We start from the raw sequence: 8,976 nt of genomic DNA on the forward strand, positions 1-8,976 counted from the left end.
AAAATTATTTACTTCATAAAATTTTCTATATGAACTTGTTCTATGGGTTTTTAGAGCAGAGTATGAAACAAATATAATGCAAATGTTTTAAAATGAAGTGTCTTAAAGACAATACTCTAAAACAAAAGTTTAAAAATGTAAATTAAAAAAATTTCCTGAGCATAATGTAAATTGGAACTTAGATTTTCTTGAGAATACTTAAAAAAAAAACACACAACCATTTAAAATAGAATATACATGGTCAGTAGTTTATAAGAGATCCTGCTTGTATGTTTAAAAAACCGTCATGACAGGATATGAATTTGAGGAACTAACCAGAGACAAAGGCCTACATCCATAAACAAGTGTCTTAATGAATCATAGGTTGTGTTCAGTTCATATTTAAGAATTGGGGAATCGAAATATTCCTCACCTCTACTTTATATTAGTATATACACCTGTGTGAAGAATAAATCACTGTAGGTGTAAATAACAGCAATTGCTTAATCAATTGATACAATCAGTAATGGACAAGATTTTATTTATTTTTTTTTTTCAGTTAATTGTATGCCAAGGAAGCCTAAAAGTAAATTCCATTACTCTCCAAGCTATTATATAAAGTGACATTAGCCATTATTGCTTAACATACAGTGTAGGTAAACTTGCATCAATAAATCTTAAGGCCTTTTTTCTCTTTAAATTGATTATGTTCTACAGTGCTTTATATTTGAAATAAAATTAACATTTCCATATGTTTATAAATGAAATAGGATTGCAGTCCTTTAGGTAGGTTCTAGAGATCTTTGCCTATTCCTTCTTTGAGTTAAATTGAGAAGTTTTGAAAATAGGACTAAAAATGTATGAATCTTCCTTCTTTAGACTTTGTAGTTAGAATATGAAGTTCTAACTAGATTAAGTTTTGTAAGACTCATTTTATGATATAGTATTTATTATGTACAGGAGTTATTTCAGATACTATAATTAATTACCCAAGGAAAGGTTGAATATATGGTACTTAATATTTTATTAAACATTTTAAGTGTTCACCAGGAATTCATAAACTGGCTGACTGTCATCATTTCTTAGGAATAATAAAGATATTAACCTGCTAACAATAGTAAAAATATCTAATACATAAGGGCACATATAGCATCTCAGAAATAAACTGATAGACTTTGGTAAGTCTGCTGATTCTGTGGAAAACAAATTGTAATGCTTGCAGTCTATTTAGAAGAATTTTTTCTTCTTCATCCCATGATAATCTTAGCAGTTAAAAACCAAGCTCTAGCTAAGATCCAGGAAAGCAGTAGATTTCCTTAGTCTAGTTTTTCTCATTCACTCACTGAAGCAGGATCCCGGATAAAGTGAAGGTGTTTTTGCCTGTTAGGTGAATGGCTTTTTTGAAGTTATGACTTCTTGCTTTTTCATCCCCTTGCTCCTTCCTTTGTATAAACTTCCCAGTTTGTTCTTGGTCTCTTTCCTGTCATATCACTCCTTGCTAGTCTCCATTACATGGCAATAGAACATTCCTTGGACAAAAAATATTACTGTTTGGAAACAATTGCTATTGTGCTATCATAATACTCTAAGTCTGTAAACTCCTAAGGCAGTCTGAGTTCCTTAGAAGATAGGTGCTATATAAATCCAATGAGTATAAGGGAATATAAGAAAAATGAAATAAAAGTATCATAACTTTAAGTGTTTTAAACACTGATCTTTAGTACCATTTTGCATTACTAATCCTAATCCATTTTTAAAAATTTATTTTATAAATTTGAAAATTTATTTAGGAAATTAAAGTATATTACCTACCAAAATAAGTTTTTGAGGAAGAAAGTTTTGAGGAAAACATGTTTCCTCTGTTTGAAACAAAGCTGGTTCAGCGGAAACACCCTTCATTTATCCTTTACAAGTTTCATTTGAAGAAAGTTAGAAAAAAATACTTAAAAATGTAAGCGCTTGATAAATCCCTCAATTTAAAAAGCTATTAAAATGTCCAATAAATTTCTATTTAAAGTGCAAGATTTCAGAATAATACACTATTTGACCCTGAATTGTAACCATCCCCTTTCCATGTAACCATTCAGTTTGATACATTAATATATATATATCATCAATTTTGCTGCCTCCTGTGATTCAGTGGTGACCTGTAAGGCACATTTGTACCTTATGGCTGATGGATTTTTCTGACAAATAGGGAGACTTTGAAGCACAGTCAATAAAATTTTTTAAGGGAAAAGGAGCTACATAAATTGATACTATAAGTAATAAGCTATTTTTTTTTTTTTAGAAGTGGGGAAAGGCTTAGTTGAAATAAATGAGTAAATCATAACTGGTAAATTCTTTTACAGTATCTTGATTGGCAGCAAAGGTGGATTATGCTCAATATTTAATTAGAAATAACATATCTTTGTTTTCTGTTTTTAAAGTAGATGTAAAAAAAAATAAAAATAAAAAAGAAGGTCCCAATAAATTGTGATTATTTCCTCAGGGATTCTGTTTTACTCTCTCCCTTTGGCCTAATGTTCTATTACAGGGCTTAACCTGTAATGTCTTGAGGACATTACAGGCTTTGCAGCTCTAGGGTTGGGAGTCTTTCATATAATTTCTGCTTTCCATTTAAATTTTTTCTCCAAATACTACACTACAAGAGACAACCATGAGGATTTGCAAGGTTAAAAACAATTTGGCCTGTGCTTTCTTCCTGCTCCAAAATCCATTCAGTTATCCAGCCTTCAGAGAGCAGCACCATAAAGTGAAGACTGACATTTATTAGCTGGATTCAGGTTTCACTTTTATACTTGTGCAAGTATTTTTCATGGTAAAAGAGGGAAGGGAGGAAATCGTGTTTATAGAAAATACATGAAAAATACCTTGAAAATGTCCTTTTTAAAATCTTTCAGTAATAGTGCAATGATGCATTAGAAATAATTAAGAAAAGATAATCTGTATTGTTCAGGTGATCCTGTCTTCTTTGAGATGGAGAAAAACAGCCCTTTGAGGATGTTTGTACAATTATTTTTCTGTTCTTATCGTTATAAATGATTCAAAAATGCAAACTGGCTTCATTTGTGTTTTATCGTAAAACGTTTTAGCAGCTCTAACTTTAACTTGGTCATGGTTAAAAAAAAATCTAGATTTAAAAAAATATTTAATACGTGATTTACATACTTTTGACAGGAGTAAGAGCTCTTAGTATTTCAAAATTGGAAGGGCTCTTAGATGTGTCAAGCCCAATTATCTAAGCTATGGATGAAGAAACTGATAATTGTGACATATCATTATGTTATATAGTGACAACCAGGACTCCATTTCAGGGTTCCCAACTCCCCTTCTCATTCTCTTTTTGCCACAGGATGGCATTACTAATTACCTGCCTTCAGTTCTTTGGAATTCCCATGTCTAATATAAAAGGCAATTGCTGTGAATATATCCGTTTTATTGTTTTGTTTTGCACTCATTCAATATGTTTTTGTTTGATCTAAATTTCACTTCCATTGTGTTCAAAATTACTATGTTTCAGACCCCTCAATATGCCCTCACTATGTTTGAGATAATTTTTTCATAGCAATCATATTACCATGAAGCTCCTCTGAGTCTACGAGAGGAGCTATTTTGAAAATTTAATGGTGTTATTTCTTTTTAAAAGAAAAATAAAACTCTGGGAAGCTGTGCTAGCTTGTGTAATTCTATCTTAAAAAATGAGTTAGCTCAGCTGGCCAGAACATTAAACAAATGAGACCAAGTTCATGGCCATGGAGACTGTCAGTTTTGCATGCTCAGGTCTAACCCCCGGCCGAGGCCTGCTCCAGGTGCATGCTGCCATCCTTTGAGGGCCTAGACCAAACAGAGAATCTACGTCAGTGCAAATCCCTATCACACGGGAAAACGAGTGGGCTGATGGGCCAAATCCTGGCAGCCGTGCTGGTGATGTGCTAGTTTACTGTCTTTACCTACGCAGGGCTGAACGTAGTAATCCCTATGTCCTCACTGTGGTATGTATGCCACAGACCACAGAAAGTTTCTCATTTATGTGAATTTTAAGAAAAATCTATCTATCATGAGTGACTTTTAATGTACCACATGGGAAATTAGTTAGGTTTGCTTTGCTATTTAAAATGAAAATATGGCTTAAGTTTCGGGATCGCGATTACTCTGTCACAGACTTGTATGTAAATGTTTATAAAAAACAAATGCAGTTTCTGTTTAGCAGACATTTCATGGTAACAGGATTTATTTGTGGTTTACAGTTTAATGTGGTTAATGTAAGGATTCTAAGGAAGTAGAACCTTAACATAGGACTCACTATAATACTTTCTGTGAAGGGTAAATATTTAATAATATGTTTTAAAGAACCTGAGGATGTTATCAAGATAGGCTTTTTTAAAAAGTGGAATTTTATAAATTTCCCTACTTAAGTTCTCTACCCCCACAGTCCTATTCCTACATCTGTGTCTTCTCCCAAGGAGAACCATGATACACATTTCAAGGTGACTATTTGCGCACAGGAGAATTGGACTGACTGAAACATTAGGTGGGTCAATTTGCAAATATACGTTTTTTTTGTATAAGACAGCTTCTTGAAGCTTTACAATACAGTTAGTGAACCGTTTGCAAAGAGGACTTTATCTTTCACTTAGACATTCTATGGTTATTCTTACAGATCACGGCAAACACATGGGTATTAAACATTTAAGGACATTTTAAAATGAAATCAGGCATATTTCTTGTAGATTTTTTGAAAAATACAGGAGGGAAACACCATGAGCTATCCTATCACTACAGAAAAAAATGCTTCACTATTGAGATAAACGGCCATTTGTTTATACCACATTGTATCTTGCCTTTTCACTTACAATGTTGTCAACATTTCCCTAGTTTCATTAAAAAAAATTTTATGTCTGGGTTTTAAAGTACAAGGGCAGTCACATATTTTACAAATATAGGACTTTTTTGCAATTTCAGCTAAGGTTCTAATGAGCACTGTTGTACCTCCCGGTGTTTCTCCATCTTTTATTTTCCCCTTCAAGTAGATCCTTGAAGGAGAATTACTGCATCAGAAGGTATAATATCTTTTTTCTAACCCCTAAGAATATTTTTGATGTCTGTCTAAATTAGGGATATTAAACATAGACCAGCATAGTTCACTATATATTTTAAATCTCACACCAAACTTTTTGCAGTGCTGAATGGTCTGTGAACAGGATTTTGAACAGAAAGAAACCTTAAGTTGCCAATTAACTTGTCACTGTTTTTAATCCACCAATGTCTACTTTTTGTTAAAATAACAAAATTAGGGCATAGGTAAACCCATAATCCAGTTAAAAGTGTCTCTGTATGTGCATGTGTGTGTGTGTGCACACATGTGTAGGTTACAGGGTTGGGAGAGGTGGTGTGGGGTGTGGAGGAATATCTGGGAAATTAATTTTAGCTAGTTACAAGTTAGCAAGCAGTTTTCAAGACAAATGTATGTCTTTGCCTGAATTCTCTTTTTAGATGATGTGTATTCATACTTAGAATTAATTTAGATTCCATGTATATGATTTAATTGTTCTAATCTTACTGTTAATTTGCTTTAAAGTTTCAGTGAACTCCTATGAACCATTTATTCAGTTCATTCAATAGATATTTATTAAATACTTTCTATATACCAGGCACTATTGTTGCACTGGACTAAAAAATGAAGTTTCTGACATAAAATTGTTTCTGATCCAGTAGAGGATAAGTATGATAATAACTAGCATTTTATTTTGTGTTGAGTATGAATCAGACAGTAGGCAAAACCCCTCACATATGAGATTTTATTTCTTCTCCTTTTGGAAGGACTTGAGGCTTAGCCAGTAGAGGTAACCTGCCTACTGACAACCAGGCAGCAAGAATCAGAGGTGAGATATTCATTCATTCATTCATTCATTCATTCATGTCTGTTTCCAGGGCCCATGGTGTCAACCGTTGAGCTTTAGGAGCAATACGATGTGAATGACTATATTATAGGGTAGATATAGCACTACCAGATAAAGCACTACCAGAGTTTCAAACGATGTGGTACAGGATTCAATGCAGGAAGACAGTTTGGTTGGAAGACTCAGAAAAGGGTTTATGGAAGAGTTAACTTTTAAGATGATCTTGAAGAAGGGACAAATAAAGATGGTGAGTGGAAAAGAAAACTCAAGACAGAGAGAACAGCATAGGCAAAGAGAATAGAGGCAATAAACGACCTAGTTGTGTTCTGGGCATCTAACATTTGAAGCATTATGTTTATAAGGAGTATGGTGGAAAGTGAAACTGGAAAATTCAATTTGTAGCTATGATAAATAATTTCTATTTAATTCAGTGGACAGTGGGGGAGCTAGCTGTTGGAGGTCTATGAGCAGGAGGGTGATACACACAGCTGTGGTTTTCCTCCAGAGGGTAAGAAAACACCTCCTCCTCAAATTAGTTTAAATATCAAGAGCAATGATCACACATGCATCAAGAGAGTATGAAGAGGTTTATTACTCCCACAATGGGGTTTTCTGGGAGAGCAGGGCTTGGCTTTCTTTTCATAGTGATTAGAGGGTGGAGCCAGAGTGAGGGTTTTGGGTCTCTGTGGTTTTAACTACCCAGCAAATGCTAAGGGATGAAACTCATGAGTATTTTGATGGGCCTGCCCAGATGTGGTGCGAAGAGTGGGAAGGGAGGTATGGGACTTGAAAGTTGTCAGTATTCAGACTTCACAAACGGAGTCTGATTCATTATAATTCACCACTGATGTTTGATGGATGGCTGAAATGTGCTATGTCTTATTTAATTGATTTTGAACTCATTTAAGTAAGCCATTATGCTCCCTATGAGGCTTAAAGCATGTGGCCATTAAGGTTTATTGAAGTTTCATTGGATATCTCAGTCAGGAGTCTTTGGTGTGTACTTTGAGAAATACATGCCTTGGTGGAAGAACATCAATAATGTCCGGCACTCCGGAAGGGATAAGATGATGTCTTTTATTTTGGCTTCAGTATGGACAGACGTGCGTGACCTTGATTTTTATTTTGGGTACCTGAAGCAAGAAAAATTCCCATAGTTTTTTTTAGCCCGAAAGAGGTAAGCTTGGATAAGGAGTTGTTGCCATTGGTCTGACTAAGTGGCCAGATAATTGATAATGTCCCAAGAATCTGCAAAAACAGGCACAATGGACCAATTTTTGGCCAAGCATCTTCAATGGCTAAGATGACTGCATAAAGTTAGGCCAGTTGTTCTAACCCTTGAGTCTTGTCCTTAATCAAGGTTATCCTGCTTGGAGATAGCATTAGCTAGCTAGAGGGCTCCATCACATGTTATGGTGATCTTACCATAGGTAAGTAAATGAAATCCCTTTTTTGATTACACAGTTCATCCTGACTTTCAGTCAAACACACATACTTTCTCCAGGTGGCCAGTGGGTCTGGGAGAGGAGTAGCTTTCTGTAGCACCATTACATCTGGCGAAAGACTAAGGTCTGGGGAAGCCAATTTTTCCTACAGAAGTCTAAGGTTTGGCTCTATCTTGTAAGTACCATTTCCATTTTAATAAGGAGACCTCTGTGACTGTGCCCAGTCTTCTGGGTGCTGCCTCAGTGATCCAAGGCATAAGGGGCAGCTAGGTGTGGAGAGTCGTGGACTGAGGGCCTTTGTTTCCCGAAAAGCCCAACATGCAGCCACCAGTTGATGTTCAAATGGCATGTAGCCAGGAGATAAGGAGGGCAGCTTCTTATCAGAGAAGCTCATGGGCAACTTACTGTCATCATAGTTAGGCCAGAGACTCTAGGAGGCTTGAGAGGAGGTTGCTAAAGCCTATAAGTGATGGCATGTACAGTCTATGTACTGTTATGTAAATTATTTTAGTATAGTTTGGATTTATAATTGGGTCAAATTGCCAAACACTATTTCAGTTTCTGATTCCTATCCCTGTATCTGTCTGCTCTACCTCCCCTTGGTGATTACTGGATGTACTTTGTGGGGGAGGGGGTTCTTTTTACTCTGCTCATATTTATAAGTTTCTTCTTCTAGAGAGTCCCCACTCAGTATAATCAGGATCAGAAACCTCTCCTATGGTGATTGTTGCTTTCTAGCATTTAAGGAGTCTGGGCTAAAGTCAGTTTTGAAAAAAACTCTTTGGCGTACTGATAAATCTCTTCACTCAGTAGAACCTAGAGCAATTGTCAGTCCATTTTCCAATTATCCAATAAGGTAATGTCATCCTCTGTTCCTTTAGGAGGCTGCTCTTTGTAATGTTCTGTGCTATATGAAAGTGCCATATATATTTTTCTTTATAGCCCTAATGATCAGGATCTTTTTTGGTGACAGAATCACTGATGGCAGTAGAACCAGAGACATTTTGGGCAAAGGGCCCTAGTGAACCATCTGCTTTTAGGAACATGGAGTCTGGCATGCCTCACAGTAAAGACTCTTCCTCATACAAGTGGCCACGTGATGGGCTTATATACTGCACAGAGTATCAGTCTTTCCCCTGAACACTCTAGAGTAGGGTCTATACAACCAATGGTCACAGGGTAAAAGGTGTCCCCCTAAGCCTAGTGTAGGTCATAGCTTATGCTGGGAGACAAACTGATAGGTCTAGGCCAAGACACATGACCTAGAACCACTTTAAGGAGACCTGTGACACCACCTCCCTCCCCAATCTCATAATCCTGTACCTAAACTCTAATCATTGAAACTTCCAATTTAGGTTATATCTGTGAACAGAAACTCCAGGACCCAGGAGAGCTCCACTCAAAGCACAAACTTGACAACAGGCAACAGCGTGGTTCCCAGCGCTCCCCAGCTTGGCTCAGAGTCAGTGAGCAAGCCAAGAGCAAGAGAAGGGAGACTCCCTTCAGAGGTGGTCATGTGGTCATCAACTATACAACATTGCTTGCTGCTCCAGTTGTTTTTGGTTGCCCCGTGGAGGCTGGGATCAACCTCCCCACCCTCATTTGGTTTGGATTTTACTGATGACACCAGCACACACACCCAAGAGAGT

The sequence above is a fragment of the Mustela nigripes genome, chromosome 5 (genome assembly GCF_022355385.1).
Source record: "Mustela nigripes isolate SB6536 chromosome 5, MUSNIG.SB6536, whole genome shotgun sequence".
Taxonomy (NCBI): domain Eukaryota; kingdom Metazoa; phylum Chordata; class Mammalia; order Carnivora; family Mustelidae; genus Mustela; species Mustela nigripes.